This window comes from Uloborus diversus, chromosome 8 (assembly GCF_026930045.1).
Source record: "Uloborus diversus isolate 005 chromosome 8, Udiv.v.3.1, whole genome shotgun sequence".
Lineage (NCBI taxonomy): Eukaryota > Metazoa > Arthropoda > Arachnida > Araneae > Uloboridae > Uloborus > Uloborus diversus.
The window spans coordinates 26,280,022-26,291,333 of record NC_072738.1 but is presented as its reverse complement, the minus strand read 5'-3'; positions in this window follow the sequence as shown (position 1 = coordinate 26,291,333).

Genomic DNA, 11,312 nt, shown 5'->3' with positions numbered 1-11,312 from the left:
TTTTTCGCAATGACGTGTGTGTGTGTGTGTATGTAGGCATATGTGTTTGTGTCTGTGTGCAGGCATGATTGTGTGTGTAGGAGTGTGTGTTTGTGTCTGTGCGCAGGCATGAGTGTGTGTATAGGATATGGACGCAACCGAGACGGTTTTCGCAAGAGGAGCAGCATCGTGAGGACGGTCGACGCGACGGTGGTGCTGGCAGAGGGTGCTGGTGCGAAAATAAAATCATAGGAATTCAAAACAGTCAAGTGAGAACAATAAGCAATCGTGATTGCTCAAAAAAACGTCAGCTCGCACACAAGCACAAAGCATATTTCAATAAAATCACTTAGGTTTGATATAGGAGTAATATTGGAGTCGGATATTAGTGTGAAAGTATGCATAAAACTCACTTAATTCACTGATTTCGAAATGTATGTACCTAGAAGAATCATTTCAATCAACGAAGCAAATTATCGATTTCTTTTCCAGTTTGCGAGAGATAAAATTAAACATACTACAGAGCAAAACCATAATATTGATGCAGTGGCGGATCATGGGATTGTGAGGCCCCAGGCGCAGCCTGATCCCGAGGCCCTCACAACAAAAACAATAGAGTCTTACTAATATTAACAATACTGGAAATTATAACTTTTTTTATTTTTTGGATACACGAACAAGCTTTGTGGGGGGAGGGGACAGTTACATTCTTATTTAACAGGAAAAAAAAACATTTCTGACAAAAAAAAAACATTATAGTGAAAAATTTTGCCTCCTTTATTTGTTCGTAATTTAATCAGTACAGGGGGGAGAGATTCTCCGAGACCCGCTTTCTGGCATTTACAGGGGTCGGAGTGGTGATTTCAAAAATTTTAGGACACAATTTTGATAAAAGCTTAGTAATTTTTACGACAACAAATATCAAGTTTTTTTTTAACTTAAACGTAATTTATAAGCTTGATTTTCGCACTGGATGATAAAACGTTTCAAATTCAATCTTGAAAATTACAATACAATGCATTCAATCTTTTATTCTTTAACGCAGTGATCAGTATGAAGTAAAAATAAATGTACATATGTCCAACTGCTTCTTTACTTTTTTTGTTGTTGTTGAAAAAAATGTCCTTAATGAGGAGGGATTAAAAGTAGAGTGCAAGGTGCAAGTCCAAAATTTATTGTATACTTTTCTTTTTATCAGATAATCTGATACTTTTTAGTGTCTCAGAATCATCAAAAATATCCCTGTAAGTTCCAGATAAACCATTTGAAGATGCAAATGAATAATTGTTTTTTATGACAACTAAAACTATAAGAAAACCTCCGCTTACGAAATTTTATCGTGGAGTGAATTCGAAATAAAAACTTTGGATTGCTTCATCATAATCAATTTGTTTTCAGTAGAAGACAAAGAACATGGAATTTAAAATACAGTTTGATTTTTCAAGCTACTTGTCAACCTCTTATGTCTCGCCGCAGCAGCATGAGACAATACCTGTGAAAATAAAATGCTTTAAATTCATCCCTTTCTGCATATGTGCTAATTTTGCATCTATTTCTGCCTGCTTTTTCAACCACAAGGAAGAGAATTTCGTTTCCCATGGCATTTTAATAAAACAAATTACTATTCACATTTTTAAAACAAAAAGTTAGTGACTAAATTTAAAAATTATATATGCAAGAAATTATCGAACTTCACTGAACAGAAACACAAAGCACCAAACTCTTTGTATTGGAAGAACAAGCTAATGCTCAGACTATAACGCAATGTAAGTACTATAAAAATAAATCTTCCCAGTACACCTGGGGACAAAACATTTAACTTTTGTTTTAAGCATACTTTTTGAACCAAGTGCTTACATTTGGGTTCTTATTTTGTTGTATAGCTTTTTTGTAGAAGAGGAATGACTGCAAGATTTAGAAAGTATAGATAAAACAGTTTTATATTGAGCATTTGTTTTTGTTAACTGCATCCCCCCCTGCCTTTCTCTAGGAAAAAAAGTAGCAGCAGCAAGGTTTTTCTCTCTTTCTTTAAAAAAAAATTCTTAAGGTCTACGAAGTTTATTTTGTCCTAAAATACAGGCATATCATCATGAAAAGTTTCATTTTTTCTGCACAAGTTGGGAATATAGTGGGAACATTATAGACATTTTAGGACAAAACTCGAAATTTTAAGAAAATTTCAGGAACAATTCCTACCCCTGGGTACTTAGCAAAATCCCAGTTTTCTCCAGTTTTCCAATGCAAGTATAATTTAGTGGTGCCATCAGAAAAAAGTCCAAGAAGGGTGAGGCACTTAGCAAAAAAAAAGAGAGAGAGAAAGAGAAAACTTCTGATCTGCTAAGGAAAGGGGGGTCCGGGGGTTCTCCCCCGGAAAATTTTTGAGACTTGAAGGGTTAAAAACACCATTTTAGACTTTCTTTGCTGATGTTTGGGGGGGGGGGGGCAGTTGTCTCAGCGGAAAGTAGTAGAAATTGAAGCTTTAACAACGCGATTATAGGCCATTAACGTTAGGGGTAAGGGATGGAACCCAGGGAGTGCCCCCAGTCATTAAAAAAAAAAAAAGATCGAAATCAATTCTCTGCCCCTCCCCCCTTCCCAATTTCAAAATTGAAGTTTCAAAAACGCAATTGCAGACAAAATTTACATGATAAAAAATTTTACGGGAAAGAGGTGCTGGGCTCTTCCGTGAAATTTTTTTTCAAAACTATGGTCTTAAAAACTTCAGTAATATTTTATATTCTTAGGCTATACCATTTAAATATTTTCTAACTGTTGTTTAAAAATCTTAATTTTTTTATGATATTAAAGAAAAAGTTTGTTCGGGGACTCTTGCTCGAGTATTTTCTGAAGATTTCATCGGCCTTCGGATTCCTCCGGATGGTAATCCTAAGGCGTACGCTAAGAAATAGGGTGATGAGGAGAAAAGTATAATGAGTTCGCGCGCAACTATGATGAATCCAAGTGAAATTCTTACTCTCATATTTTTACTTTTCCTGAAATATTTATATACTTCTGAAATTCAAGATTCATAATTTAATTTCCATTAATGTTTGAAAATAATGATTTTTCAGAAGTTTTCAAGCAAATCTTAAAGCCTATGTTTTTTTTTTCTATAATCATTACCATCATTTTTTTTTTCTTTTTTGAAGCAGTGAAACATGCTCTTTAGTACATGGAAAATGTTAATGTACACTCCTGAACTGAAAACACTTCAATAGTTGGGGAGAACCTAACCTGGCAGCATTAAAGCTACGCAGATCTTAATTATTGCATTACGACGCTATCAGGTTAGGTTTGCACCAACTAGTTTTTATATAAAACGTTTGTCATTAATAAGTAAATCAATCTTAATGAAGTTGAAATTGTAAAATATATTACAAACAAATGGCACCAGTGAAAGAACTAGGACACTCAAAATCAACTACTTTCGCTGCAAAGGCATTTAAAATTTTTAGAGTAATTTTATAAAGCGTATTTGTAATGAATTGACAAAGGGTCCTTTTCTCTGTAATGGAAATATAATTTAAAGAAGAATTAACAGTATATTCTTTTTTTCAAAAGCAATATCTTTTGTACCACTTTAATTGTAGCCTATTATATTTCGAAATTTATCATTTAACACTAAGATTGCAGCATAATTCAAAAAATTAAATATTTATTAAAACATATTAAACTTATCTCAAAAGGAATGGTCTTGTCGTTGATTGAAGACACAGAGCTAAAGTACGTTCATGAGCACAAGTGAATCAAATCAAAACAGCGAATGACGAACGTTCTTCGTTCTTCCTCCAAAAAAAGAAAAAGAAAAAATTCCCGCCTTTTCCAAATGACTTTTTTAACTAAATACGACATAAAACTATCTTGTTACGGGTTGGTTACTGGTGGGAAAGCGGGAAACTTTGCAAAAAGTAAAGAAAGAAAACATAGCTGTGCCCACCGTGTGAAAACGACTTCAATCTGGACCCCCCACAGATCTGTCTCTTCTCCCTTCAGCATTCTAGATAAGGAAAGGCAATATAATTGTTCGTCAAGAAAAGTGACCATTCCAAGGTCGAGTTTTACACCCCATGTTGTAAATCCTGCTGCCTGCTCCCCTTATTTATTTAGATAAACACCGACTCGGGCATAAAATCGCCCAAAAGACGACTGGTATATTTTGAGGGACTGATATAATACTGACACAAAAATGACGACTGGTTATCATTTGTTTGGGGGGGGGGGGGGGGCAAATATCATCAAGTGTATATCAATAGTGCTTTTTTAAAACAAGATGCATACTCCTTATTCAGACGAAGCCGACTAGTAAGTGGTCAAAGAACTACTTGGAACGGGAAAAGTTCTTCTAGAAAGCAGGGCCGGATCTATAATTTTTGGGGCCCCCTGCAAAAACTGTGTAGGGCCACTCCCAGAGGCCAGCAGTGTACATTCGTACCGTTAATAAGAACTTAGTGCTAGTTTTTAATATTATTATTATTATTATTATTATTTTTTTTTAATTTCTTGGGACGTTGGGCCCTTTCAGGCAGTGTCCCCTCCTCCTGCACTTCGGGGTTTGCGGGTACGCAGATCCGGGCCTGCTAGCAAGACTAACTGTGCATTTTATCAGAATAAGTTTGTCGAGGATTTAAAAACACAATTTTATGCTGAAATTGTGGGAAGAAAGAGGAAAATCCAAACAAAGGCATCTGAAGTCAGGGGTCCCCTAAGCCTTAGGGGGCCCTATTGGAAGCAATCAGCCCGCACCTAAAATTCATGATTAAATATCAATTTTCATGAGTTTTGAGCATTTTCCACTCAAAATTATGGCTGTCAGCGGAAAATCCTCAAAACAAAAAAATTTGGTTTTGAGGATAGTCCACTTCGCAGCTACGAGGCCCCTTGCTTTTTTGGAGGCCCCAGCTATCGCCTCATGCGCCTATGCGGTGATCCGCCACTGTATTGATGAAAACGGCATGTAATACTAAAATGTAATCTTAACTGCATCATGGTCTGACGAAAAAAACTTGAACTGTTACGACATTCGCGCAGAAGTACTTTCTAAATATTTCCAAAAAAAAAAAAAAATAATAAATAAATAAAAAAAATTGAATTTTGACATCTTGAATTCAAATGATGTTTTTCGCAATCACGAGTGTGTGTATGTAGGCGTGTGTGTTTGTGTGTGGGGGGTATGTGTTTGTGTGTAGGGGGTATGTGTGTGTGTGTGTGTAGGCAGGTGTGTTTGTGTCTGTGTGCAGGCATAAGTGTGTGTGTAGTTGTGTGTATGAATGTGTGTATGGGGGGTATGTGTATGTGTGTAGGCATATGTGTTTGTGTATGTGTGCAGGCATGAGTGTGTGGGTAGTTGTGTGTAGGTGTCTGTATGTATGCGTGTGTGTATGTGTTTGTGTATGTATGTAGGTGTATGTATGTGTGTATGTGTTTGTGTACGTGCGTATATGTATGCGTGTAAGTGTAGGATATGGACGCAACCTGGAGACGGCTTTCACTATAGGAGCAGCATCGTTAGGAACCGGTCGACGGTGATGCTGCAGAGGGTGCTGGCGGGAAAATAAAATCATAGGAATTCAAAACAGTCAAATAAAAGCAATAAGCAGTCGCGATTGCTCAAAAAAAAAAAAAAAAAAAAAAAATCAATATTTATATATATATATATATATATATATATATATATATATATATATATATATATATATATATATATATATATATATATATATATATATATATATATATATATATATATATATATATATATATATATATATATATATATATATATATATATATATAAAAGGATGTATTGTTGTGGGTGTGTTTGTGTGTTTGTGTGTGAGTGTATGTTCCTTATACAAATTTCCAGTTTTTGTCGGATTTCTTCCAAATTTGGCACAGAGGTAAATAGTTGCTCAGGAAATCATGTAGGCTGGTTTTTGGAATTTAAAAAAGATCCAAAGACGTTCAAGTTTGTATTTTAATCATAAAATTGATCTCTTTCTACACGAACGAATTTTCATATTGTTATGAATTTGGTCTGAATGAGAAGCCTGTAAAAAATGCCCGAAATGAGGTCTCTTCAAAGATTAACTGTACTCTTTAAATTTGTGAACCTAGGTTCAAAGCAAATGAAATTGGTTATCAACACATAACCACCAGCAAATATTTAAAATGCAATCAACACAAAATGTATCCTTAACAGTGGCCGTTAATGTCGATTCGGGACACGCGGAAAAAGTGTTTGGCGAGCAAGCCGAGCGAAAAAGAAATGACGTTGTTCAGTGTTTCTTGAATTACACCCTGCAATGACATAGGGCTATGATGGTGTCATCGTCGATTCGACTTAATTTGCTTGCTGCCTTTCGCTAATAATAAGTTTCCAAATAATAGTACCGTAACAATAAGCGAAATTTTTGATCAGTATTTTCTACATGAACAGCACAGAAAATACCAAAATGAGATAGGTATCGATAATGCTTTCGTTATCGATGTACAATCTTCAGCAGTTTTAGCATTAGAATACTATACGTTTATTAAAACGACATCCTTGCAACAGATATTTAATTTAATATAGTATTATCCTTAAACAAATCAACGCAATATGTATATGTTCTTTATACTATTCCATGACTTGCCTCTTTAAACATAGCTATGCAATATGTATATGTTCTTTATACTATTCCATGATTTACCTAATTCGGTTCAACTAAGTTTAACAGAAATCGTTCCAGGTTATCGAAGACCAGGGTAGAAAATACTAATATGGGAAATGAATTGAAAAATAATCATTTTTGTGCATAGTAGCGTAGCTATTATTAATCTTTCAAGTGGGAGGGATGGCGTTTATTATATGTACAGAAACTACCATACTAGGATTGCCAATGGGCGGTAAAATAAAAGGTTGTGCACCTTTAGATCCGCATAACCACACGGAAGTTTAGTTTTAAGCGGAATTCATGTTGTTTTGGAAGGGTAAGAATTTAAATTTTGAAAAATTGCAAAGAAGTATTAATTTTAAACTGTTTTAAAATTGCATAAAATTACTCCATTTTTACATAAACAAATTTCTTAATCGTTTAAAATTTTTCATTACTTAAACGCTCGAGCGATAGTACACTTGATGGAACATCTTCGCCGACTAGCAATAATTTTAAACCAGCTAGTTGGTGTGATGCAACTTTTGACACAAAGAGATTGCTACTGAAAAGGACATGATGAAAGGTTGCGCCACATTATAAAGGATTTCCTTATAGTCTTTATCGTGAAATAAGTTGAGCAAAGCTCAATTTCAAGTTAAAAGGCTCAGTTCGATGACTGTTATTGTAAACAATCGAAAAATATTGAAAGTTTGTAACTACCACTAAGCATTTCAACTTTCATTGAAAAAAATGTGTATGATAAGAACGAACATGTATCAAAGTAATAGAAGCAACTCTCTTAACCGTGAAGGGATAAGGTGAAGGTTTTGTATCTTACGTATAACCACGAATCGCGATTGATCATACTTTAAACTTCAAGAAATTACTTAAGCTCGCTGTTACGATCAATAAGTCATAAGGGCTGGCGATTAAGTACATTGAATGCATTGCACATCCTATTTCCCATATAGGTTTATGTTGAATGCTTAATGTTGGGTTCACTCAAAATTGTATTTCTTCTTGCTACTGGAAGGAGGACTAAGAACAGTATTAAGGAGCAAGTTTTGAGTGAAATTTACAATTTAGAAAATTTTGAATCATTTAACTTTTTAGTTTTTAGATTACGTTTCAAAACGTGGAAATACATTTCCTTCGATTTGAAGCTACGGATAAGAGAAACAAAATGTGCAACAAGCTTTTATAAAATATAAACAAAAGAATCGTTATATAGTTGTAAGTACAAACAAGACGGGTGGTTTTTTTTTTTTTTTTTTGAGCAATCACATTGCTTATTTTGTTCTCATTTGACTGTTGTGGAGTCCTTTGATTTTATTTCCCCCCCGCCTCCCTCTGCAGCACCACCGTACGATGCTGCTCCTCTAGCGAAAACCGTCTCCAGGTTGCGTCCATATCCTACACACACACACGCGCATACATGCACACCTACACACACACCCGCAACTACACACATATACACACACACATACACACATACCCACACACACATGCCTACACACAGACATAAACACATGCACACGTGATTGCGAAAAACCTAATTTGAATTCAAGATGTCAAAATTCAAATTATTATTATTTTTTTTTAATTTTATGGCGAGAAAAAAATGTAAAAAAAAAAAAAAAAACTGACGCGGAAAGTGGACAAAATTTGCGCGCCTTCTTTCTCTATAACGCAGTTCAATTGACGATTTTTATATAGTTCGTTCCATAAGTTCGCGTTTACCTACTTCCATTTTTAATGCTTTTTGTAACTTAAAATAATAACTAACTATCAATGGTAACTAATATTCAGTGAAACCACTCCTACCCCTCATGACGACTGTGCCTCTGTAAATTAAAATTTCGATATTCTCAAAGGAATACTCTAGAGCAGCAAACTTAAATTATTGATCTCACTACCTGCATCAATGTGAAATAAAATTTAAATCTATACAAATTTTAAATCGTTGCAAGACATCAATATTACTGTCTAACTGTCATTTTTATCTACGAAAATAGAATTTTGACATAAGTATAAGAAAATAAAATGTAGTTCACGTACGTCTTTTTATGCAAGTTACACTTATCCAATTTTACTCCATGGCATGCCATTAAATAGCCATGGAAAGGGCAAGCAGACACATTTTGTAAAGTTATTTATACTAAGTGAACGTGTTCTACAGAATGTACTTACATACTTGAACACTTACAAAAATTTGTAAAATGAGTCTAACTAACACGTGATACTTTGACAGTAAAAACACCGCCAGAAAATCTGTAAAACGGAATGTTAACGTCTATTAACAAGTCTGATTTTTTTCATTTTCTGTACGGTGGATTATCTGTTTAGCTTTTGGAGCATTGAAGAATTTTCTATTAATCTGAAAATATTGTAATGGTGTCCAATAAGCATACTTTGCACATTTTTGTGCTTGATAAAAGACATTGAATTTTACTCACGACACTTTCTAGGAAGATATTCCATGATTTTTTTCCAGAATAAAATGGATCTGAAGAGCACTATAGCATGCTTTGATGCTTTGGGGTAAACAAAAACGTGTAAAGCAGCAAAACACTTTTCGTATTCGAAGCATCACGTAAAAGGTTGTCCCACAAGACGTGCAAAAGACAATCATTTGTCTTTAAATTAAGACATTGGATGTACCGCCCGTCTGATTCAACGGCAGAAATTGTGCCAGTGAACACGACAAAACCCCGACAGCATGCCTCATGCTTTTTCGTTTTTACTTGATGCTATTTTTTTTTGCAAATGCTCGATCTTCTGTGCTATTTACAGTGTTTTGAGGATTTGGGCCTAGAAAGTGGTTTGATTGCAATTTTTTACTCTCATTTACACTGTGAAAAGATTCAGGAACGTTCCTGGGAAATAGTAGGCAGCTGATGTGCCCAATTTCTGCCAGTAACATATTTTGCAAAATCCAGGCATGTTTTTCGCTGAAATTCAGTAACCTTCTTGACATTATACTGAAAGCCTCCTGAAAAATTCAGAAATATTCCCATTTAAAACCAGTCTTGTCTCTGGAAAATTTGAGTAAACTTAGGAAGGTGTAATATAATAGCTCGGCATCTTCCTGATTTATCAATCAAGTTCCAAGAGCATTATTGCAAGCATGGCCAAAGCTAAGACAGCATTGCTGGTGAGTAACGAGATTGCAGAGCAACGTAGTCCATACTTGTTCACTCCTTTTGGGAGCTTAATTACAATGGCCATTAATGAACTGAAGCCGATACATTTTATAAATACGCTCAGTTAATATTTAAATCTGGGAGCTAAAAATATTTTTTACAACAGTGAAAAGTCTGCATTCGTGAACTTGTAGCAATTCAGGAAACCTTTTGACGATGATACTTGATTTTTCCAGGAATTGGATAAAAACCAGTAAAATCCCGAAACGTAACACGGAAATACCCAGTAACGTTTCGGAATTTTTTTACAGTGTAGATAGAATTCATCTATTTTATGAACTAAAAGAAATGTTGCATTGAGTAACACTCGGGCAACGCCATGTAGTAAGCTAGAAAAAAAATAGAAATAATGTTTTTTTATTTCGACAACCTGTCATTCTTATGAAAGGACGATAAGTTCTAAGCTCCTCTTCTATATGTTCCCTTAAAACTTTGAATTCGAATATCTCCTTTAGTTTTGGGCCGCACAAGTGTCAAATTTTTGGTGTTAGTAATGTCTTTCAATAGAGATTATTTCTTTAAATATAAGTTAGGGGACCTAGTACCCGTATTAAAAGTTAAATTTTGTATTTTCGACTCATTTTTATTTTTGCTTCGAGCTTTTAATATCTGATCTCTGCATCTGATGTTGAACATTTTTGCAGTTGGAAGTATGTATCTAGGACGAACGGTTGCGAAAATAGAGGTTTTGCAGGTTAAAACGGAACACCATGTATACAGCAGAATATAATATTTAATGTGTCATATGCATACATTTTTATTCATTTTAATATTTAAGAAAATTTTGTGTCGATTAACGTTATAAAATTTTAATTGAGAGATGTATCAGACTTTTTATGTAAAACCCAACTGCTTTCTCAATGAATTCAAAAAAATATATATAAATTTTTGTTCACTGCAAAGCTATTATGAGATGTAAACAAACCGCGTTCGCGGGCTGCCACGCTGAATGAGCGCGCAGACCTTGTGTTAAGATGGCTGTGGTCCCTTTCTTAGGTGTGTTTAACTTTTAAGCAAAGAAAAGCAATTTCGTCCGTGAATTTTAACTTACTGAAAGAAAATGAAAAGTTCTCAATCTGGTATATTTGCAGAAACGGCTGTTCAACAGTTACTTTTTTTTCCATCAATCTGGATAGGCGTTATAAGAAAACTTTTCTTACCACTCATCCTACTTATGATCATCCTACTCATCATAGTGTTACAAATATGAGACATGAAAATATTTTTGCCACTGAAAACCTCTCGGGAAAGAGAAACTGACCGTGAGCAGTATAAGGTAGGACCGACCAGTGAATGAACAGTTAAGAACAATTTCATTTTTTAAAAACCCTAGCAATTTTAAATTCTATACTATATAGATCATAATAAATAAAACATTTTAATTGATCTATGTAAATGTCTCTAAAAAATCGCGGGAACTTAAATGGTACCGCTTCCGACTTTTTTAGGTGTTTAAAGAAAAAATGGAACCACGACCCAGTGAATGAACACTTCG